At 36.8% G+C, this 25,001-nt stretch overlaps 1 long non-coding RNA gene across 1 annotated transcript in view; it reads left to right on the forward strand.

Annotated features, from left to right (window-relative positions):
- The first annotated feature begins 1,618 nt into the window (after positions 1–1,618).
- The window catches only part of LOC138403566 (uncharacterized), a 139,669-nt gene continuing 116,286 nt past the window's right edge, over positions 1,619–25,001 (forward strand). Inside the window, exon 1 of the long non-coding RNA XR_011237826.1 lies at positions 1,619–1,952. This is a non-coding gene — a long non-coding RNA (uncharacterized lncRNA). The remainder of the gene's footprint in view (positions 1,953–25,001) is intronic.

The following is a 25,001-nucleotide window of genomic DNA, read 5'->3' on the forward strand; positions in this document are numbered from 1 at the left end:
GTATTAAGGACAGGTGTTCACAGCTGGATATAATCTATAATTCTATAATTCTATAATCCTATAATTCTATAATCCTACTAATATTATAAATGTGAAAGTGTGGATGTTTGTTACTCAATCACGCAAAAACTACTGGACGGATTTGGCTGAAATATGGAATGGAGATAGATTATACTTTGGATAACACATAGGCTACTTTTTATCCCGGAAAATCAAAGAGTTCCCGGACTCTTTGATTCCGCGGACGAAGTCGCGGGCATCAGCTAGTAATAAATAATAGTGGAGTGTCTGTCTGTAATTTCGAAATAACTACCTCATATTAAGCTCATATGGTTATTTGAACTGTACCACATCTGAATGACACGTTTTTAAAATTTTTGTCTGTCTGTCTGTTTAAACGGGCTAATCTTTGGAACCGCTGAACCTATTTTGACTGGATTTTCACTGATAAGTAGAGGATTAACCAAGGAGTAACATAGGAAAAGTTTTTACCTAATTTTTTAAAAAGGAGGAGTTGTGTTTATCAACCCATGTACACCGAAATCTCCGAGATTTCTGGACCGATTTGCGTAATTTTTATATCATAAAGAATTCTATACTATTATTAAATTTAAAATTTTCCTTTCTTACTATTTGGTACATTGTAAATTTTTGGGTTCCGTACCTCAAAAGGAAAAAGGAACCCTTAAGGAGCACTTCGTTGTCTGTCTGTCCGTCTGTCGCGTCTGTCAAGAAAACCTATAGGGTACTTACCGTTGACTTGTTGAATCATGACATTTGGCAGCAAGGTAGGTCTTATAGCACAAATAAAGGAAAAAACCCGAAAACCATGAGTTTGTGTTTAAGTCACAAAAAAAATATTAAAATGTGTTATGAACTTATAATTAAAAATTTTAACTTTGAAAGTAAGATTACTATACCAAGTGGGGTATCATATGAAAGAACTTGACTTGTACATTCTAAGACTGATTTTTATATTTATTTTTATAAATAATAGTTTTTTATTTATCGCACATAATGTCGAAAAAATACGGCTGTAGTGCGGAGCTCTGGCACTTGGCCGGTATTTAAATCACAAATAAGTGAATTAATGTAGGTGAGATATGTAATTGGTGATAATAATTTTTTAATCATGTAAGATGTGTGTAAGAACGTCAAATTAAAACTAAAGCAACGAGGGTTCCAAACGTGCCCTGGAATGAAAAGTAGTATTAGATGTAAGAAGAATAACACCCACCAAAACGTCTTTAGAACACCATAGTTTGCCCTATAAATAACTCTCTTTGATAAAGACGGAAAAAGTACATTCATTACTACGAAGTAGAGCTATTGACAGAGCTTAAGCGTACTGGTTTTTCATAAAACCTGAAACAAATTAGGAGCAACGCACTAATGCAGTAGGTGTATATAATATTATGTATAGTATAGATACTTACTGCACTGCGTGAATTAGGGATGAAAAGCAGAAAAAAAGGCAGGACAAAAAGGAAAACAGTTCAACGCGTGAAGAGTGTGTACACCAAGCTTAAAATCGCTAGTACCCCAGTGTGCGTGGAATGCAGCTGTGTGCGTAACGTTGCAGGTATTGGACCCTCAGTTCTCTTCAGGCTGTCGAGCTTGAAGCACGTATTCTGAGGGGTTTGTTATTCTCTCATTCAAATTTCGAATTACGTCGCGAGCGAAATTCAATTTACAATTACGAAGAAATAAACAATAGCAAAAAATTGTTGTTGTGTCCTTAGCCTAAGATTTGCATAGAGTTAGGAAAAATTAAGACAGAGCAGTGCGATAAAAAAAAATTAAAGTTTTTTTTGTGAATATACAGAATTTGTGCAGTGATTTGAGTGTTGGTGATTTGGACTTGAGTGCTGTGTTTTCGAAATTTGGATTTCTGAAAGTTATTTTGTGAGCGGAAGGCCTTCTGACTGGGTCTACCTACGCTATAATAGAGTGTAAGTTGTTCAAGTTGTAGCGTTCAAAATTTTAAGATTATTTACTTTCAAAATACTTAACAGCCACTTATTTTAACGGATTAAAAAAACAATGCGTATTTTTTATCCAACTTGTAGGAGCATCTATTTCTACAATTGTAATTAAATAATAAAAAAAATGAATGTGGACACAGAACGATAAAATTATACGTGACGTGCGGATTATTGGAATAGGTATAGGTATTTATTATAGACTAGCTTATGCTCACGACTTCGTCCGCGTGGAATGCACAAATTTCAAACCCCTATTTCACTCCCTTAGGGATTGAATTTTCAAAAATCCTCTCTTTGCGGATGCCTACGTCATAATAGCTATCTGCATGCCAAATTTAAGCCCGATCCGTCCAGAAGTTTGAGCTGTGCGTTGATAGATCAGTCAGTCAGTCACCTTTTTCCTTTTATATATTTAGATAGAGTTATTTCAGGACGTCCCAGGATAGGTATGTACCCGGGGCCTTTTATCTTGCAGGTTAGCATTTAAACCTATGTGCCAATAGCGTTATCTTTAAAAGCTCATTGACGTCTTCGTGAGAGCTTTGTACTAAAAGCTCTAATATAATTTTATACCTAGGTATATAGTAGGACTACTCAGCTTTTAAGCAAGTAAATAATTGAGTAGCATTTTATACCTAGGTAGGTACAAACTTACTTAATTATTTATGTAAGTATAGGTGTTTGAATAACTAAATAATAATACTACTTTATTATTTAAATTAATATATTATAATAATTATGTATTAGGTGCCTACTTAAGCATTTATTTATTAAAACCTTACAAAAATATACTTACATAGGCATTTAAAGCTTTTCTTCATCAATATTAGGTCAATAGGTATTAGATCAATATCATCAATCCATTGCCAGCTCATTATTGAGCTCGGGTCTCCTCTTAGAATAAGAAAGGTTTGGCCATAGTCCACTACGTTGGCCAAATGCGTATTGGACACCTTTGAGAACTCTCATATGGAGAACTCTCAAGCTAGCAAGCAGGTTTTCTCATGATGTACCTATTCCTTCACTGTTAAAAATAGGAGATATTTAATTGCTTATTTTTAAGCAATTAAATATCTCCTATTACATAACTCTGAAAAGTTAGAGGTGCGTTTTAAAGCTTAATAACGGGATACAAGTACGATTGCATAATTGTACTTACACCGTATTACATATATTATATAGTAGTAGTACAATTTTTTTTTTAAAAGAATATTAGCCATGTTAAATGACTAATATTCCCCTTTCCTCTCTAACTAAGCGTCAAGCTCGTGCTAGGAGTAGGTACGACAATAGTGCAACGGGCGGGGTTTGAACCGTCGACCTTTCGGTTTTCAGTCCACTCCTATACCGGTTGAGGTATTGAGGGTCTAATTGAATTATAATACTAACGTAGTATATTGTAAATTAAATATTTGAAAAAGCAGGCGCCGAATTTCTTGCTGATTCTTCTCGGTAGGAAAAACATTATCTGTATCAGTGGTAGATTCACGTCTTGAAATGAAAAAGCACTACATGCAAAGCTTATTTGAATAAAAAATCTTTTTATAAGTATCATTCTACCTATTCTGCGTCTTATCACAGAAGATATAATAGTACTTACGTAGTATTATTAGGGCAAGCTGTATCAATAGTTTTACTGTAATGATTTGATATACTTACACGGTAAATTTATTACTTTGCCCAAGATAGGGTGGGCATTATTCATAATGGCCGGGAAAAGTGATTAATCATGCTGTTTTAATCACATTGTCCAATTGAGTCGGGCATTAAGAATACAGACCGGCCATTATTAATAGTGCCCGGACTTATCAAATTGCCCATAACATATATATTTTAATAGTTAACTATTTATTTTTATGAACTCTGTATTTTTTTCCCCCTTCATTTGACATCCCACTCGATACAATAGCAAAAAAAGTTTTAAAGACCCCACTTTTTTGGATGTAACATCCGTCAGATCGATTTTGCCGGTTTTGAAAATGTAACCTATATCACCCGGACCATAACAACGAATCAATTGACACCTCATTCTTAAAAATCGGCCCGATAGTTTAGCCGCCACAGTGGAACACACATACATATATACATAGACTGCCAAAATCATAACCCTTCTTTTTGGCTTTGCTGTCGTTGGGTAAAAAGGAAGCGCTAAAAAAGTATTATTTTTAAAATACTTAACAGGTCTATTTTTTATTTGCTCTACGTATCAATCATTACGCACCACCTACAAACTTAAAAAGAAAATGACCTTAACGTGACCTTTAATGAAGGATATTTTAGGTAATTATAGCCTACCTATTCTCAGCTACAAATGTCACAGTTAATAAATGGACCTTAATTTAGGCTGATATCTACCTACATAGAATGTAGGTAGCTATAACCTATTACCTAATTTACCTATTTCTTCTAACTAGATAGCGATGAGAGCCTAGTGGTTAAGATGTCCGCCTCTTAGTTCAGGAGTCCGAGGTTCTCAGGCACGCATCTCAACTTTTTGGACTACCTACCTATTTGTCATAGATAACCAAAAAACAATAGGGTTGGGAATCGGGACAGAGAATGAAAATAGGGACTGAATTCGATCTTATTTTGAAAATTCTATTTTCATTACAATAATCAGTCCAATAAAAAAAAAACCGCCAAGTGCGAGTCAGGCTCGCGCAATGAGGGTTCCGTACTACAGTCGTATTTTTTCGACATTTTGCACGATAATTCAAAAACTATGATGCATAAAAGTAAATAAAAATCTGTTTTAGAATGTACAGGTGATGGCCTTTCATATGATACCCCACTTGATATAGTCACTCACTTCGAAAGTTGAAAATACTAATTATTAGTTCATGACCACAATTTAATATTTTTTGTGTGATCTAACCCTAAATTCACGGTTTTCAGATTTTCCCCAAATATCAGCTATAAGATCTACCTACCTGCCAAATTTCATGATTCTAGGTCAACGGGAAGTACCCTGTAGGTTTCTTAACAGACAGACAGACAGACAGACAGACAGACAGACAACAAAGTGATCCTATAAGGGTTCCGTTTTTCCTTTTGAGGTACGGAACCCTAAAAAACCGGCAAAGTGCAAGTCAGACTCGCGCACCGAGGGTTCCGTACTACAGTCGTATTTTGTCGACATTTTGCACAATAAATCAAAAACTGTTATGCATAAAAATAAATAAAAATCTGTTTTAGAATGTAAAGGAAATCCCCTTTCATATTATTATGATACCCCACTTGGTATACTTAAATCTTCTTTTGAAAGTTGAAAATACTAATTATTTGTTAATTTTACATTTTAATTTTTTTTCACAATCTTACGGTTTAGGGATTTTTCACTTTACGTGTGCTATAAATACTTACTTGCCGAGTTTCATAATTTATAATATGTCAATGAGAAGTACCCTATAGGTTCCTACTTCCTTGACAGACAGACAGACAACAGACTGATCCTATAAGGGTGTGAGGCACGGAACCCTAAAAAAGAGTAGATTAGGTAACTATTAATTAAAATTCTCTGAATTTTACTAAGTTACTTCGGGTGTTAACTGAGATAAACGTGATTAATGGCTAGTTAAAGTTAATGTAAAGAATGCTCTAACTTTATACTAACTTCCGGGTTTTAATGGAAATTATTTTAAAGATTTTCAGTCTAGTCTCTTCTTGAACTTTCAAAGAAAATTATAGTGGGAAAATTGTCAAATTTCTACAGGGCAATCGACTGGCGATAACGGCAGAGCACTGCCTTTTTTTTTATTCAGATGCAAGTTAGCCCTTGACAGCAATCTCACCTGGTGGTAAGTGGGTAATGATGCAGTCTTTAGATAGAAGCGGACTAACCCGCAAGGGGTATGGCAGTTTTTATTATACCCACACCCCTTTGGTTTCTACACGGCATCGTACCGGAACGCAAAATCGCTTGGCGGCATGACTTTGCCGGTAGAGTGGTAACTAGCCACGGCCGAAGCCTCCCACCAGAGAAAGCCGTATGAGGATATACACTGTATCTGTAAATACGGTGATCAATTCCTCGAATGTGGTTACATTACATGGCATTTAAATATTTCTATTAAGTCTTATTCTTATCTTGTCTTAAGCTGTAATAGCCTAGTGGTTAAGACGTCCGCCTTCTAATCGGAGGTCGGGCTTCGATCCCGGGCACTCACCTTTAACTTTGTGAGTTTTAGCATTTAAACTATCGTGAGTGATTTCCATTATTAGGGTTCCGTACCTCAAAAGGAAAAACGGAACCCTTATAGGATCACTTTGTTGTCTGTCTGTCAAGAAACCTGAAGCTGGAAGAAATCTCTGTTTAGAGATAAGCATTTCCAATGTAACTTAATTTATTATTACTTTGTAACTACAATTTTGGTACATGAAAAATAAAAATAAATAAAATAAAAAACCTACAGGGTACTTCCCGTTGACCTAGAATCATGAAATTTGGCAGGTAGGTAGTTCTTATAGCTGACATTTGGGGAAAAATCTGAAAACCGTGAATTTAGGGTTAGATAACACAAAAAAAATTAAATTGTGGTCATGAACTAATAATTAGTATTTTCAACTTTCGAAGTGAGTGACTATATCAAGTGGGGGTATCATATAAAAGGTCTTCACTTGTACATTCTAAAACAGATTTTTATTTATTTTTATGCATCATAGTTTTTGAATTATCGTGCAAAATGTCGAAAAAATACGACTGTAGTACGGAACCCTCATTGCGCGAGCCTGACTCGCACTTGGCCGGTTTTAAATAATCACAGTAACAATCGCGACGCGTGCGAGAACTGACTCCCTTGAAAAAGGACCCCGGATGGGTTCGAAACTAGTCGGGCTAACGTCGACTAAACACGTGAGTAAAGCCGGGACAGATATTTGTATATTTGTGAGTTTTAATTCATTAAATATATCACTTGTTTTAACGGTGAAGGAAACCATCGTGAGGAAAGCTGCATGCCTGAGAGCTCTCCATAATGTTCTCAAAAGTGTGTGAAGTCTACCAATCCGCGCATGGTCGGCGTGGTAGACTATGGCTGAAACCCTTCTCACTCTGAGAGGAGACCTGAGGAGAGTGCTCTGTAGTGAGCCGGCGATGGGTTGATTTGATGAATCATACCCATCTCTAAATTTAATAGATTCCGCATCTATAATTTGATGACAAGGTATAATGGTACACCATCGTGAAACTCAGCGACATTTAAATTTCGATTGGAGACTCGTAGATAAGAGGGTGATATGAATATGGCCTACTTTTTAACACGATAAAGTTTAAAGACACAGAAATTGCTACACAATTATTATCCCAGCTAACTTCCTCTATTAGAAATATAATCAGACTGCGTTATGGAATATCGAATTAGGTACAAATCTAACACTATACCAGACAATCAATAAGAGTAATTTATTACCTATTTTGAATAAATCATTTGACTTTGACTTTGACTTTGGCGACAATTTATCGAAAAAAGTTATGAATGCAGATCGATTCTAGGTATGATAAACTATGTTTCGAGCCAAATTTGTGTTCAAGAATCACTTCTAGTCTTCTAAATATATAAAAAGACTAGCTTCTGCCCGCGGCTTTGCCCGCGTGGCCTACAGGAAACAAATGGCGTTTTTTTAGGGTTCCGTACCGAAAGGAAAAACGAAACCCTTATAGGATCACTTTGTCTGTCTGTCTGTCTGTATGTCTGTCTGTTTGTCTGTCTGTCTGTCTGTCTGTTTGTCTGTCTGTCTGTTTATCTGTCTGTCTGTCTGTCTGTCAAGAAACCTACGGGGTACTTACCGTTGACCTAGAATCATGAAATTTGGCAGGTTGGTAGATTAGTTATTAGTTTAGACTTTAGATATATTCTGTGGATAATGGATATATTATTAGATAAAAACATTGTACATACTTAGCAATAATGAAAACAATAAAGCATATTTTTTTATTTTTTTTATTAAAAATCCCGTGGGAACTCTTTGATTTTACGGGATAAAAAAACCGGCCAAGTGCGAGTCAGGCTCGCGCAATGAGGGTTCCGTACTGCAGTCGTATTTTTTCGACATTTTGCACGATAATTCAAAAACTATGATGCATAAAAATAAATAAAAATCAGTTTTAGAATGTACAGGTGAAGACCTTTCATATGATACCCCACTTGATATAGTCACTCACTTCGAAAGTTGAAAATACTAATTGTTAGTTCATGACCACAATTTAATTTTTTTTGTGTGATCTAACCCTAAATTCACGGTTTTCAGATTTTTCCCCAAATGTCAGCTATAAGATCTACCTAACTGCCAAATTTCATGATTCTAGGTCAACGGGAAGTACCCTGTAGGTTTCTTGACAGACAGACAGACAACAAAGTGATCCTATAAGGGATCCGTTTTTCCTTTTGAGGTACGGAACCCTAAAAAGTAGCCTATGTCACTCTCCTGGTCTTTAGCTATATCATGCATCAAACGTCTACGTCGTCGGTTTTACGAATTATGCGCCTTGCCTACTGGCTATTTAAGTTTCGCAACCCGCTGAGCTTAGTCGGGTTATAATATTAGTATAGATGAATGTTTACTTTCATAAATCATTTTAGAAACATCAAATTAACCTCGTTTTCCCTTGTGTTCTATTAAAATGTACGAAAAAAGCTTGATTACGGATTATTCTAGCGTTATGTTTTCCTACTCTATATCCAATAATCGGGTGAAAATCGATTAATAGAGTTAGGTCCGTGATTCGAGCATTTTGACCTACTGAAAAGTCGATAACTCTGTTAGCTGAAGACATTGAGTTAGACAATGGAGTAACTAACCCCGTATATGTGAGCCTAATGACAATACAGGGTGTAACCAGAACGCTAGCAAAAACTTAGCGTTATTGTTATACTACCTAAACACAATCCAATACCAATAATAATTTGCCTCATTTTGTAGTTTTAGTGCTCTATCATTTGTATGGGTAAACTAACTTAACTCCTTTTTCTACAACCGCACCGCACGCCACCGCAAACAATTTCCCCCTCACCACCTGGGTGTCTGGAGCACTTCGACCACCCGTTGTGCCAGATCCTTTTTTTCACGCACATGCAAACTGTGGAATCAACTCCCTTCATCGGTGTTCCCATTAGAGTACAAGATGGGGTTATTCAAGGGGCGGACCAACAAATTCCTGAAAGGCCGGTTACGCATTGGTGGTTCCTCTGGTACTGCAAATGTTCATGGGCAGCGGTAATCACTTAACATCAGGTGACTCGCCTGCTCGTTTGCTTACCATTTTCATTTAAAAAAAAAATATTAACTTTATTCCGCGGATAGGGTACAGTGATGCACCATTGTGTCCATTCTGCGAGAAGTTGCTGCTCTATTGATATGATAACTCCGTTACCTGGATATATTCTGATATTCTATGAGCGTGAATTAGAGCGCAGTTAAGTATCCTTTTCATAAAGTACCGTACTCAGAGTTTCATAGGAAAAACTGAAAAATTCTGACTACTTTTTTGGGTTCCGTACCTCAAACAGAAAAAACGAACCCTTATAGGATTACTTTGTTGTCTGTCTGTCTGTCCGTCTGTCCGGCTGTTGCCTGTCTATCGGTATTCTACAGGATAATTTCGGAGAGTGTGCCGAAGAACTTTTTGACCTGGTTCCTCCTTCACCATTCTACTATCGTACTGCAAGACATTCGCCAAGGTCTGCACCCGTAGGTAGCTAATCGAAATTCCACGGATACGTACGAAGCGATTTGCCTCCTCATTTCTAATCCGAACCGCTAAGATTTGGAACGTCCTTCCAGCATCAGTTTTCCCCTCTAATTATAATATGGGTACCTTCAAGTCAAGAGTGAATAGGCATCTTCTAGGCAAGCGCGCTCCATCTTCGGCTGCATCATCACTTGCCATCAGGTCTGATTGCAGCCAAGCACTAGTTTATAAATTAAAAAAAAAAGTCCTTTCATGTGATATGATACTTGGTATAGTTATCATACTTTGAAAATTGAAAATATTAATTACTAGTTGATGCCCGCGACTCCGTTCGCGTGGAATTAGGTTTTGTAAAAATCCCGTGGGAACTCTTTGATTTTCCGGGATAAAAAGTAGCCTATGTCACTCTCCAGGTCTTTATCTATACACATGCAAAAAATTACGTCAATCCGTTGCACCGTTACGACGTGATTGAAGGACAAACCAACGAACAAACACACTTTCGCATTTATAATAAGGGTAGGTACTGATTATTGGTTCATGAACACATTTTAAGGTTACCTTTTTTCCTTTTGAGATACGGAACTCTAAAAAGGAAATAATTCTGATTGGATACCGGATACCCCAAAATAACTACAAATAAAGCGTTACGTAAAGCGGCCAAGGTGAAAGCCGATTGTAAAAAAAACAATAGCGGCATTAAGTTTATACCTAATACCAATTTAATGATAGAGTCAGGGAGTCGTTTGAAAATGTCCGAAACAAAGAACTATTTGTCGGGGTGACATTTAGGCAGTGGTCCGACCGCCGCCGGCGAGAAAACGACTAATTGTCGGCGATTTTCTCTCTCAAGAAACGCACAATAAATGTACATTCCGTGTAAACGAAAGAGATGCAAATATCAAAAGTTGCTGTCTGAACAGGCAGTCGTCGCCGGCAGTGTGAACAGTCGTTCACACTGCCGGCGACGACTCGTTTTATTAGTTTTGTCGCTGAGCGACGAGCTTTCAAAAATAAATTGCCTCAGCGGTATTCGTTCAGCGATGCTCGCTCGCTTGAACACGTGTAACGCGCGCGCAGGTTTGCACAGGACTGAGCGACCGCGGGCGAATGGCGCGAGTAATCGCTCGTCGCACTTGCACACTCGCTTACAGCCCGGCGACAAAACTATCGAAACTACACACTCGCTTCCCGCTGGTCGCCAACTCGTTTATAGTTTCTAGTTCTACTCGTTTCTCTTTCAATTTTCTTTGTCGGTGGTCGAACCACTGCCTTACTTAATTATCTAAGTAGTTGAATACAGAATAGTGGTAAGCTAGTTGAAAATCAATTGACATTTAATTACATGTACAACCGTTTCCTGTGAGTATACAAAAAGTTGTTTTTTGGGTTCCGTACCTCAGAAGGAAAAAAGAAACTCTTATAGGATCACTACGTTGTCTGTCTGTTTGTCTGTCGTGTATTATATTGTAAAAGCAATGCAAAAAATGCATTTTGCTGAGGACGGACAGCGGAGGGTTATTAATAGGGTCGCGTTAGAATCCTTCAGGTACGGGACCGTAAAAATGTATTTTTTGATCCATACTAATATTATAAATGCGAAAGTGTGTCTGTCTGTCTGTCTGCTAGCTTTTCACGGCCCATCCGTTCAACCGATTTTAACGAAATTTGGTAGAGAGATAGCTTGCATCCCGGGAAAGGACATAGACTACTTTTTATCCCGGAAATAGAAGAGTTCCCACAGGATTTTTAAAAACCTAAATCCACGCGGACGAAGTCGCGGGCATCAGCTAGTGTTGTTATAAAAATAAGCAATTAAGTAAGTAGGTACCCCACAAATTAAAAAGTCTTTCCTCTCAAGTATGATTGCAGATTAACATAAAAGCAAGAGAGAATGAGCAAGACTTTAAATTAATAACGCTCTTCATATTTTTCGGGGCAAACAGAGCAAACATTAAAAATCGGTCAAGTGCGAGTCGGAATCGCAGACGAAGGGTTCCGTACCATCGTCTATGAAATAACCGAAGATATTTTAGGCACAAATGAAGTGGACATGCATTTTATATGCGAAAATGTGCCCGTCTGTCTGTCTGCTTGCTTTTCACGGCCCAACCGTTCAACCGATTTTCATGAAATTCGGTACAGAGTTAGCTTACATCCCGGAAACGGATATAGGCTACTTTTATCCTGGAAATTTTAAGAGTTCCCACGTAAAAAGCCTAAATCCACGCGGACGGAGATGCCGGCATCATCTAGTTCGCAATAAAGAAAATGGAATTGAATTGAACACTTTTTTTAACTTTCATGGCGGCCATTTTGGAATTTACTATGTGTTGTAATAGCGGCAATTGGAATAGGCACACATTCTGCGAATATTTTTGCTCTCTACCTATTTTCGCGAGATAAAGCCCGCTGACAGACATACGGACGGACGCACGGACCTCGGAGGCTTAGTAATATGGTCCCGTTTGCACTCTTCGGGAAAAAATTCTTCGGGTACGGAACCCTAAAAAGAGCAGATCCCAAAATGTTCATTATAAAGAAATCCCGCTAATTTGCGACGATTAATCTCTCAAGATTACCTCTGAGGAGATGCTAATTACTTTTTTAAACACAGCTGGAACATTTTTCTCTGTGTCCTTGGTTTATATTTTTGATGATTCGCAAAGAAATTAATTTTTAGGGTTCCATACCTCAAAAGAAAAAAGGAACCCTTATAGGATCACTTTTTTGTATGTGTCTGTCTGTCGTGTATGTCAAGAAATCTTGACCTAGAATCATGTGGCAGGTAGGTAGACTTCACACACCTTTGAGAACATTATGGAGAACTCTCAGGCATGCAGGTTTCCTCACGATTTTTTCCTTCACCGTTAAAGCTTAAAGCATGTGATCAGTACCCTTATTATAAATGCGAAAGTGTGTTTGTTTGTTGGTTTATTGGTTTGTTGGTTTGTCCTTCAATCACGTCACAACGGTGCAACGGATTGACGTGATTTTTTGTATGGGTATAGATAAAGACCTGGAGAGTACCATAGGCTACTTTTTATTCCGGAAATTTAAAGAGTTTCCACGGGATTTTTAAAAACCTCATTCCACGCGGACGAAGTCGCGGGCATCAGCTAGTATTTAATAACTTAAAACGCACATAACCCCGAAAAGTCAGAGGTGCGTGTCCGGGATCGAACCCCAGACCTCCGATTAGAAAGCGGACGTCCTAACCACTAGGCTATCACAGCTTTTAAGCTAGCACATAGATTTATTAAATCCGATTTGCGTCTCACATGTTACAAGTTACGAGTCTCGGTAGAATCTACTGTTCGATGCAAAGTACGAGTAGGTACGCCAATTAGTTGAGACCACTAAGTATTTAAGACTGCTTATGTTAGGAGTACTTAGTGTTTAACGACTTGGGTACTTAGCGGGGCAAGGATTTATGAGGCGATGCTGCGCCAGGGTTGAGCTAGATATATAAGGGTTTGAAAGCAAAAATGTTAGAGCGAATTTTTAATGACTTTAAAAAGTTATGTGTGCTGCTTTAAAAAAAAATTTACTCGTAAGTAACCGTCCAAGTAAGTAACGGAAAATGTAATTCGATAATAAAAGCATTAAATAAACCGGCCAAGTGTAAGTCAGGGTCGCGCAACGAGGGTTCCGTGACACAGTCGTATTTTTCAATATGTTGCACGATAATTCAAAAACTATGATGCATAAAAATAAATAAAAATCTGTTTTACAATGTACAGGTGAAGACCTTTCATATGATACCCCACTTGATATAGTTATCTTACTTCGAAAATGGAAAATTCTAATTATCAGTTTATTTATGACCACATTTTTTTTTGTGTGATGTAACCACAAATTCACGGTCTTCAGATAGTTACGTAAAAAATCCGCCAAGTCTTTTTTTTTTAAAAATATTAGCCATGTTAAATGACTAATATTCCCCTTTCCTCTCCAACTACGCAACAAGCTTGTGTTAGGAGTAGGTACGACAATAGTGCAACGGGCGGGGTTTGAACCGTCGACCTTTCGGTTTTCAGTCCACTCCTTTACCCGTTGAGCTATTGAGGCTCTCTATTTTAAGTACCTAAGTATAGATTTCATAAAGATAACAGGAGAGACTTTATCAGTTGTTTTGCCTTGAAATGAAACCAGCTTTTCAATAAAGATGACTGAATTTTCTTTTCTTTTTTTAAAATCTCGGCTAAGCTTTGAGTGTCCACGAGAACTAAATAATCACAAAAACCTTAAGAAATCTTACCTCTTAATAGGATTAGAATAAAAGATCTCAGACGGACAGACCGACTTCTCTTAAACCTCTGTTTCTTAGTTGTACCTATTCATAGCTTTTTGTAATGAAAAAAGAAATCCATGCTTTGTTATAAGTGTAAGTAATTTTCATCATCATCATCATCATCATCATGATCAACCCATCACCGGCTCACTGTAGAGTCCTCCTCCACAGTGAGAAGAGTTTTGGCCATAGTCTACCACGCTGGCCATGTGCGGATTGGTAGACTTCACACACCTTTGAGAACATTAGGTATGGAGAACTCTCAGGCATGCAGGTTTCCTTACGATGTTTTTCTTCACCATTAAAGCAAGTGATATTTATCACAACTCCGTGAAATAAGAGGTGCTTGTCCGGGATCGAACCCGGGGCCTCCGAAAACTAGACCGATGTTTTTACCACTAAGTTATTACCTCTTTTTTAATGAATTGTGTAACAAATAATAACCATTAATATTTGTCGAAATAAAAAAAACGATACATGAAAATAAACCGGCCGATAATGAGCCGAATATTGAACTAAGAGCCAGCGCGTGGCAGACCTTCGCTATTTTATAAAATCTGAAAGTTTCTCTGCGTATTGTCCACAACACAGGGAGGAACGATGAGCGACTAGGTATGATATTTAGATTGATGGATTGGCAGACTTCACACACCTTTGAGAACATTATGGAGAACTCTCAGGCATACAAGTTTCCTCACGATGTTTTCCTTCACCGTTAAAGCAAGTGATATTTAATTACTTCAAAACGCACATAACTCCGAAAAGTTAGAGGTGCGTGCCCGGGATCGAACCCCCGACCTCCGATTAGAAGGCGGACGTCCTAACCACTACGCTATCATAACTTTATCCTGATAGTATTACACAAATCGTAAACTGATTGTGATCATTATTTCACGTGCCATTAGTCAATGGCGTTCGTTTCCATCCGAAGTACCCTCGACAGGTTGACACTTTCCTCCTCGACTCACTCATTATTTGAAAATTTCCTCGAAGCTTAATTTGATTTTGATATCCCATTAACGAATTGGTTCTGATAAAGGAAAATTCCTTTTGGAAAATGGCCGACTCTTTAAGTATCAGAAAATGTGTCGGAAGTTATGTCTATCAAATTGGGTTTGGCTATTTAATGTTATAGTATTATAGTGGCGCCGATTCTGTTGCCTTTCTATAAACTAAATTTAGAGTAGATAGGTATCTGTTTCTTTTTAATATTGCTAAAAAAGGACGGAACATGAATTATTTTACCCGTGTAGACAACCATGTGCGGATTGGTTGACTTCACACTCCTTTGAGAACATTATGGAAAACTCTCAGGCATGCAGGTTTCCTCACAATATTTTCCTTCACCGTTAAAGCAAGTGATATTTAATTACTCAAAACCTGGATTTTGTCCTCGGTGCTTAAAACGCACTTAACTCCGAAAAGTTAGAGGTGCGTGCTCGGGATCGAACCCCCGACCTCCCAAACAGGAGGCGGACACGTTGTAACCACTAGGCCATCACGGCAATTACTTGTAGGAACCCATAATTTACTACGCATCCCCTGTAAGCCCCCATGTTATATTCCCCTTGGCGATCGATCGCATTAATTATGTTAATAAGCATAGATACCAATTAACTGCGTAATGAGATCATTTATGATTGACTTGTTACCCTTGTTACGAAACAGGGTGAAGTATGTAGGAAGTCTTCTACGGGACAACCGACTTTATGCCCCTAGAAATAAGGTGACAAGTTGAATGTGTTGTGGTTACGAGATTAGACCTCACAAAGTACCCCATATCAATTCTCGTATGCTAAAGATCAACATGTATATTATTATCTCATTACGTTGGCCCTATAGGTGCGTCTTTACCTAGTTCTTGCCCACGACTTCATCTGCCATTCATATTTAGTAATTTATAGCCGACTTTCAAAAACCAGTGATATAGTTATTTTACTTTTTTTTTAAATTAAGATACAAGTTAGCCCATGACTGCAATCTCACCTGATGGTAAGTGATGATGCAGTCTAAGATGATAGCGGGCTAACCTGGAAGGGGTATGGCAGTTTTTATTAAACCCATACCCCTTTGATTTCTACACGGCATCGTATCGGAACGCTAAATCGCTTGGCGGCACGGCTTTGCCGGTAGGGTGGTAACTAGCCACGGCCGAAGCCTCCCACTTCAAAAATTGAAAATACTAATCTTTAGTTCATGACCACAATTTAATTTTTTTTTGTGTGATATAACTACACAAATTCACGGTTTTCAGATTTTTCCCCTAACCTCTGCTATAAGACCTACCTACCTGCCAAATTTCATGATTCAAGGTCAACGGGAAGTACCCTGTAAAGGTTTCTTGACAGACAGACAGACAACAAAGTGATCCTATAAGGGTTCCGTTTTTCCTTTTGAGGTACGGAACCTTAAAAAACATTAAAAACCTAAATCATAGCCACGGGCTTAAAAGATACGGAAATTCTAATAATCACCATTTTTCTTGCCGTTCAAAAGATTTTTAACTGAAATATTTACATTAGAAACGGAGTTCCGAAGTTAATTTGCTCCAACAAAAACGGTATTCCGTCAATTTTAATTAAAACGCGTGTCCGAACGAACCCCGCTTCACCTTAATGTGGTACGTGACCTTAATTCCGTAATCAATTTTATTACGGCATTAAAACACGTATCAAGTATCAAGATTGTGGGCTTTGTTTGGGATATTGACACTTTGAATTGAACCTTCGCGGTAATTTATAAAGTGGATATAAAAATTCTAGGGAATTCAAAAACAAGTCATCAGTAGGTACCCTTATTATAAATTATACGAAAGTGTGTTTGTTTGTTGAGTTGTTGGTTTGTCCTTCAATCACGTCGCAACGGTGCAACAGACAGACAGAGAGAAAATCAAAGAGTTCTCACGGGATTTTTAAAAACCTAAATCCACGTGGATGAAGTCGTGGGCATCAGCTAGTAATCTATATATATAAAAGGAAAAGCTGACTGACTGACTGACTGACTGATTGATCTATCAACGCACAGCTCAAACTACTTTACGGATCGGGCTTTTTCACGGTAATTTATAAAGCGGATAAAAAAATGAGTGATGAGTTCCCAACGAGTCACACCCAATGTAACAGTGTGACTCATTGGGAATTGCAATGAATAAAAAACTGTTGCAAAACTGCAAAAACGTTGCAACTAGTAACAGTGTGACTCGATGGGAAAAAAGGGGAATTTGAAATATTTTGATGGATACCCACAAGTTTTTGATCTTTGTAATATTTTTAAGCTTATGCTCGCGACTTCGTCCGCGTGCGATTTTCAAAAATTTTCAAAAATCGCTTCTTAGCGGATGCCTACGTCATCTGCATGCTAAATATCAGGATCGAAGTCGAACCCTGGATCCGCCGAAAAAGAGATCCTTAACCACAAGGATATCGTCGCTTTTTTATTATTCTCTTTACGTTTCATAAAATCCCACTCAACAAAATAATATACTTGGTTAATAATAAAATATTCTTTCGTTAAAGGAAAAATAAAGATAAACACCTATTTCATTCCGTCCGTTCTGTTTACTGAGACTGAATGTGTTTGTGTAAGGAAATAACTTTAGAGCTCAAAGCTAAATCTTCGCCCACAAAACGCTTAGAAGAAAATCCATTTTGTGAAAATGTGGCTCGAAACAATCTCGAGGATTAATTATAATTTAAAACAAGCGCTGAAAAGTGCATCTTTAGGGCTTCTTCACCTGTACTAAAATCATCTTTACATATATAAAAGGAAAAGGTGACTGTCTGACTGACTGATATATCAACGCACAGCTCAAACGGCTGGACGGATCGGGCTGTTTGGCATGCAGATAGCTATTATGACCACGGAACAGAAAAAACAGTGGAAGTGCTAAGTAGGCGTGGCACGCGTGCCACAATTAAGCGTAGTTACGCTTAACTGATCCCAGTCGCGTTCTAATATCGCGTGGAGTTGGTAGTCTCGCGACAAATTCATATTGCCCTAGCAATGCCGTACTACCGTTTTGTAGTGTAAAAATGATAGTAGGAGATAAAATCTTAAAAATGGAGGTGTTTCGTATTATCGGTAAGTACGATTTTCATTGTTTTCTAATAAATCTTAATTTATTTCAATTTACTAATATTTAATAGAATGGTTAGTCAAAATCAACCTTAAACAATTAAGATAAAGTTTATTTTGGATTGATTCTATTCCGAAAGTACTTCGCTCCGTGTTCGCTACTCAAATAGTGATGTGGCCAAGTAGAATATTGAATTTATCGATTGATATCGATACAAGGATATAAATAAATAGTAACGCAATAATTATAATTTATTAATGAGTGAGACGTTGCATTGATCACTAACTAGACATCAGTAGTTCCTCTAACCTTCATTTAAAATATTTTTAGGTTTCCCAAAGATGCAAGCATCAAAGAGAAATGGATAGATGCAACGGGTAGAGTTAATTGGATGCCAACCAAATCAAGCATGATATGCTCTGAACATTTTTTTAGAAGTCGATTTTATAATATCAAATAAAGGATATAGATATACGAAACCTACTGCGCTTCCATCAATGAAAATCGTTAAGTCTTTTAATCAAATAACCTTGTTTTATTTTATTACTTTCAGTAAGTATTGAAAATACTTGATATTATAATACAAAACAACACACCTCTTAGTTATATTTTTGTATGAAGATTGACTGACTAAATATCAAATTTAATTCATAAACACACTAATTAATTTTTCTCCTATTCATTTTTATATAGGTACTAGATGATGCCCGCGACTTCGTCCGCGTGGATTTAGGTTTTTAAAAATCCTGTGGGAACTTTTCAACTTTCCGGGATAAAAAGTAGCCTATGTCCTTTCCCGGGATGCAAGCTATCTCTGTACCAAATTTCATCAAAAACGGTTGATCGGTTGAGCCGTGAAAAGCTAGCAGACAGACAGACAGACAGACACACTTTCGCATTTATAATATTAGTACGGATTTATTCTCAAAATTTAATTTTGGTTTCAGCCACAAAATGATAAATGTGGTCACTCCAGGTTCTTCAAAAAGACAAAGTGATTCGGAGATTCCTGCGTCTAATCACGTTACCGATTTGATGAAGGCAATAGTCGAAAAATATATACATAAATGTTCGCATACACCATTTATTAAAATTAAAAATAAGACTTTCGAAACGCCAGTTTCTTAACAAATATGTTTTATTTCAAGGGCAATAAATAAAATTTATCTATGTTCATACGTTGCAGTATTTATTGTGCATACTTGTAAAAGGCATGCATACATACCAGCACTTTTATTCAATTTTATAATTACCTTTTTTAATTTTATTTTTGCGAATGAACAAAATAACGAGTATCTATCGATATCGATAGGTAATTCATTGAGCTACGTGGTGCAGCCTTAACTGAGTAGGAAAAAAAATCGACCGATCACGCAAATGTCAACCATATGTTTAAAGTAATTAAGTTTATAATTGCTACTACTTAGAATACCGCCATCTATGGTCAAGTAGCGGAATTAATTGGACAATTGAATCTAGTGTGACGTGAGTGTGACTATAGCTCGTAAATACGTTCTTCCGCTAAAGCAAAATAAATCTTATTTCTAGAACGTCAGGGTTTATTTCCAAATCTGTGACGTAGGCTAGTTTTGACTAAACTTAAACGACAAATCAAATGATTTGTTTCTTTGTAGTGCAATATATGACTATCGGTATATTTGTATGAGTTTAGCGACAGCGGTTCCTATAGTCATTTTGGTGAATTGCACTTCCACTGTTCTTTCTGTTCCGTGATTATGACGTAGGCATCCGCTAAGAAAGAATTTTTGATTATTCAACCCCTAAGGGGGTCACTTAGACCTGTTAGAACTGGCACAAGATCGAACTTTGAGTGAATTACTAAGTATGTATTGGATACACTGCATTTTCTTACTTTTCTTACTAAATAGAAAATGTCTTTCGTTTGTAAGATGCCCTTAGTTGAGACGATTAGGAACATACGGGATAATAGGGGTCGTTAAGTAGATTTAAAGTTATACCATTTTACATTTGGCCGGAGCGGAAATTATTTGAAATCTCAATATATAAAAGGAAAAGGTGACTGACTGACTGACTGAATGATCTATCAACGCACAGCTCAAACTACTGGACGGATCAGGCTGAAATTTGGCATGTAGATAGCTATTATGACGTAGGCATCCGCTAAGAAAGGATTTTGAAAATTCAACCCCTAAGGGGGTGAATTAGGGGTTTGAAATTTGTGTAGTCCACGTGGACGAAATCGCGAGCATAAGCTAGTTTCTTACTAAATGGAAAATGTATTTCGTTTGTAAGATGCCCTTAGTTGAGAAGATTAGTAACATACGGGATAACAGACGCAGTTAAGTAGATTTAAAGTTGTTCCATTATACATTTGGCCGGAGCGGAAATTATTTGAAATGAGCACGAAATATTTTGGACCCTAAATTAGCATAATCCTTCGGGGTACGGTTGTCCCGGGAAACTTTGCTGGTAGTAACGTGATTATAACTCTTGATTTTGGGGGGCGCCAATGAAATTGTTGCAAATTAAATTATAACTAGGTAAGTACCTGTTTGGAAGTTATTGTTGTTGTACGTGAGCTTATTGAGTTATTATTTAAAAAAATATATAAGTACTTTTATAGTATAGTATTTTTTCTTGCGTCGTCATCGCCATCCACCGTTTGACAAAAATTGAACATAGGTAACAATAGGGAACATACGTCCGTCCGTCCGTCCGTCCGTCCATCCGTTCGTCTGTCTGTCTGTCTGTCTGTCTGTCTGTCTGTCGGTTAATAACCAGTTATGAAAAGACGAAGTATAAATGTTATTTCGTAGCTAGTTACGAAACATTGGTTAGCAACATGGACGGAACAGTTTTATGACTTTATTCTGACTCTTGAAGTTAATAATATAGTTTTGAATTAAAAAATTAAAGATCATAAATGAGCTGTACATAGTAAAAACTAGGAAGTAGGAATAGTTTACTTATAACTGACGATATTTTACAAGCATTGATTGACCATCTTTATTTTTTGTCATCATAACATAAAACCACAGTACAAAATACGCCACTTTTCGGTATCTTTCAATTCAACAATTCCATTCCACATCCCTATAAAAATCCGGAAATTGTCAGACGCATGTCAGAGGCTTCCGATTTCAATTCATACATTGTTTGCCCAACCTTGTCATTCTTTTGTATCCCAATACCATTCCTTGAAAAACCTCCATCCTCGGAAAACAATTTCCATTGTATCAATCTTGGTATCAGTCAGTCAAAATTTCATCCCACCTTGACTCGGGCATAAAGTAAACAAAAAAAGGTTAGGTCCCAACCTTATGTAGGGTCATTCGTCAATATTTGCATGGATTGGGTAATTCTGCTGTTTGCATTTTATTTTCGATCTACGCGAAATGAAGATTTCTTGTCTTTCTTTTGGTCCCGTATTTGTCTTGGTTTTATTTAGTCCGTATTACTTTCTATTTTTCTTTGGTTATTCTTAAAGGATAAAAGAAGCAAATATGAAAAAAATCTTATTAAAATATTTTTATATTGAAAAAGTTTGTGGTGGACGTCTTAAAAAGCGGATACCGCAGTACCCTTATTATAAATGCGAAAGTGTTTGTTTGTTTGTTTGTTGGTTTGTCCTTCAATCATGTCGCAACGGCGCAACGGTTTGATGTGATTTTTTCCATGGGTATAGATAAAGACCTGGAGATGAGTGACATAGGTTAGTTTTTACCCCGGAAAATCAAAGAGTTCCTACGGGATTTTTAAAAAACCTAAAGTGGGCGAAGGCGCGGGCATTAGCTAGTCATCTATATTTCATGAAATTTTGCGCCCAGAAGTCCAGTTATAAAAGATTATTTTCGAAATGTTTGATGAAAACTTATTATGAAAGTTTTTGTTCAATTTTAAATTTGTTTAAAATCAAGTTTCCCATAAATTGTGGCCAATCTAATTATGTTCCGTAGGTAGGTATACCTACTTTGCACCATTTTTGAAAATAGTTACGCCTTGCGGCGCATTATATTATAAGCCTGTCCTAAAAGTTTGTAGTTTTTTTTTTCTACTACATGTATCGTAGGGTTGCTTAATATAACATTAGGAATAGCATTTTAATTGAAGAGTAAAATTGGTTAACTTTAATTAAAATTCGTACCCAGACGCTTTTCAACGAATTACTTTTACTTGAATTAATAATTTAATTACTGTTATAAAACACGTTTCGGATTACTTTATTGCGTTAAACTCTTATAATTGTTTAACATACCTATATTTTTCCTTTGTTAGATTTAGGCATAAAATAAAAATCGGATTTTATCGTTTTCATTTAGGATCTGTTGTCACAAGCGTACAGTTTATTGTTTTTATATCCGATTAATATTGCGTAGACCGGTATATCGGAAAGTCATAAAAATCGGTTTATGTGATGAATAGAATTTAGCTACAATATTTTATTGTAACTTTATTAAATAAGTAATAAAATTGCTCTGACGAAAAAATGTTTAAGTTAAACTGAGCATATTATCTTACCCTTGAATGATTCTTACCCAAGTTTCGAATTAATCAATAAGATTTTTGACCATTTTTGAATTTTGGGCCAAGGCAGGTATCGAAAATCAGTTATTAAAATGTTTGACTGTACATTAAATGTAATGTTCTATTTTATTTTATATTGCATTTCAGTTTGTATTGCGTGTGGAAACGCGAAACTTTTTCGTATTTTATTTGGACCATTCTACAAAAATTGCGTAGTTTCATGTAACATTTTACTTTTTTTTAACATGTTTCCTCTGAAAAAAAGCGTTGTTCCAGATAAATATGTATGATATATGCTACATGCGATATGCACTACCAACTTTCCCACATACAAGAGAAGCAAGCAACCAAGTAAGCAATACGCCAACACACTAACCGCACAAATCTTCTAAAAGTTCCAAAACACACTCAATCCTACGTTTCACTCCGACATCGGAGCATGCTCAGAAGAGATGGTTTCCCAACGAGTCACACTCAATCGTGTCACAGTGTTACTCGTTGGGAGCTCATCGAAATTTTTCTCCCATCGAGTCACACTGTTACTGGTTGCAACTTTTTTCCATTGTAAATCCCAACGAGTCACATGTTGCTCTGGCTGTGACTCGTTGGGATTATATTTTAATTTAGTTATATTAATTATTTACTCGAGTGGGTGATGATGATACAATCAATTAAGGGAGGGTAAAGGATCACTACCCCTATTTTAAATGCGAAAGTGTGTTTGTTTGTTGGTTTATTGGTTTGTTCTTCAATTACGTCGCAACGGAGCAACGGATCGACGTGATTTGATGAACCTACTCGTAGACTCCACCACAACTTTTTTTTTGAAAATTTTTCCACTTTTCCATCAACATTTACGTAACGTAATAATCACGAGTTTTAGAGAGTCTCAATGTATTTGCGACAATACGAACAACATTCGTAATCAACAACATAAGAATCACTTCAAAAAAAAAGAATTCCCTCTCTCATTATTTCACTCTCGATTTCCGCCCCCACATCATTACGTCGAATGTCAAAAGCCCTTGCATTAGAGTTGAATATTATAGGTCAAGAGCAAGCGAGCAATTTATTCCAAGCATTTTATAATAGTTCAAATTTTACCTGTAGGGCGATTTCGTAAAACCTGCATCAATCATTATTACAATCTCAATTGTTCTGATTGGCTGAATTTGTGCAATTCTTGTTGCAATAATGCATTGTAGCCAATAGTGAGCGAGCGTCAACCAATCAGAGGTGATTGCGATCGTGACATTGTAGCTGTCATTCTACCGCTTTATTACAAATACTGTTAACATTCCGTACCTCAAAAAGAAAAAGAAACCCTTGTAGGATCACTTCGTTGTATGTCTGTCTGTCGTGTCTATCAAGAAAAGGGAATCGAAACCTATAGGGTACTTCCCGTTGACCTAGAATCATGTTTGGCTGGTAGGTAGGTCTTACAGCACAAGTAAAGGAAAAAATCCGAAAACCGTGAAGTTGTGATAACATCACAACAAAAGATAAATTAAAATATATTCATAATTAGTTTGCTTAAATCACCACCCTACCGGCAAAGCCGTGCCGCCAAGCGATTTAGCGTTCCGGTACGATGCCGTGTAGAAACCAAAGGGGGGGGGTTTAATAAAAACTGCCATACCCCTTCCAGGTTAGCCCGCTATCATCTTAGGCTGCATCATCACTTACCACCAGGTGAGATTGCAGTCAAGGGCTAACTTGTATCCGAATAAAAAAAAATAAAAAAAAAAATCACATGTCCACCTAGTGGAATGGTAACAATCATCATCATGATCAACACATCGCCGGCTAACTAGAGAGCACGGGTCTGCTCTCAGAGTGAGAAGGGTTTGGCCATTGTCTACCACGCTGGCCATATGCGGATTGGTAGACATACACATAGTGACATGGTAACAGTACTTTGAACTAATAGCTCACCACCTCCTGGTGTAAATTCAAAGCCATAGGTATTCAGTGAATATTTGTTACACAAATACAAAGCATATTAAGTACAAACCGTTTTAGACCTTATGACGTTTATAATACGAGCGAATAATAATATTATCATTAAGTTTTAGCTTATGTATGTAAAATGTAGGTGGCCATAGAGTGAAAGCAACAACACTGGAAAGTTTTGCACTTATTTGATTTGATCTATGAGGTTATTTATGTCAAAATTATATAAAATCCAAAGAATTTGCAAGTACTACTACGAGAAAGAGAAAAAGGGGGAGGCCTTTGCCCGCGTTTGGGATGACCTCTGAATTATTAGAGCTAGATATACCTTATAAGCAATATTGACCAAAAAAAGGTACTAATAATTCGAAAAAAATGAACGAAAGTAAAAAGAAATAAAAAAAGTATATATATACAAAAAAAAAAAAAAAAAATTGTGAGGTAAGCTTATTTATTTATTTATTTACTACGTAGATAAAATCACAAAAGCTTGACAATTTG

The sequence above is a fragment of the Maniola hyperantus genome, chromosome 18, assembly GCF_902806685.2.
Source record: "Maniola hyperantus chromosome 18, iAphHyp1.2, whole genome shotgun sequence".
Classification (NCBI taxonomy): Eukaryota; Metazoa; Arthropoda; class Insecta; order Lepidoptera; family Nymphalidae; genus Maniola; species Maniola hyperantus.